The sequence below is a fragment of the Propithecus coquereli genome, unplaced genomic scaffold (assembly GCF_000956105.1).
Source record: "Propithecus coquereli isolate 6110/MARCELLA unplaced genomic scaffold, Pcoq_1.0 Scaffold155, whole genome shotgun sequence".
In the NCBI taxonomy this organism is placed as follows: Eukaryota; Metazoa; Chordata; class Mammalia; order Primates; family Indriidae; genus Propithecus; species Propithecus coquereli.
In genome coordinates, this window is record NW_012139969.1 from 2464507 (window position 1) to 2464849 (window position 343).

Consider the following 343-nt stretch of genomic DNA (forward strand, 5'->3'; position numbering starts at 1 on the left):
CTCAAAACACAACAAAATGTTTCTTTAAGACAAGCCAACAAATTATGAGAAACAATTCCAGGGTTTTTTTTAGTTTTATGATGGTGAATTAGTCCAAATATAAATCACACAGCTTTTCTGGTACTGCTACAAATTTTTTCTCATTTTTTATTTCAAGAGGATTTTTGAAGGAAATAAAGATAAAATTATCAAAATATCTACTTTTAAGAAACCAGAAAGTTAGAAGAGGAATTAACAAAAATAAACACAGATACTAATAAAGTTGGAAAAGGGGGGTTTCTTAATAAATAAAACCAAGAAATGATTCTACTTAAAAAAATCAAAAAATTCTTCCTCCTGAGGT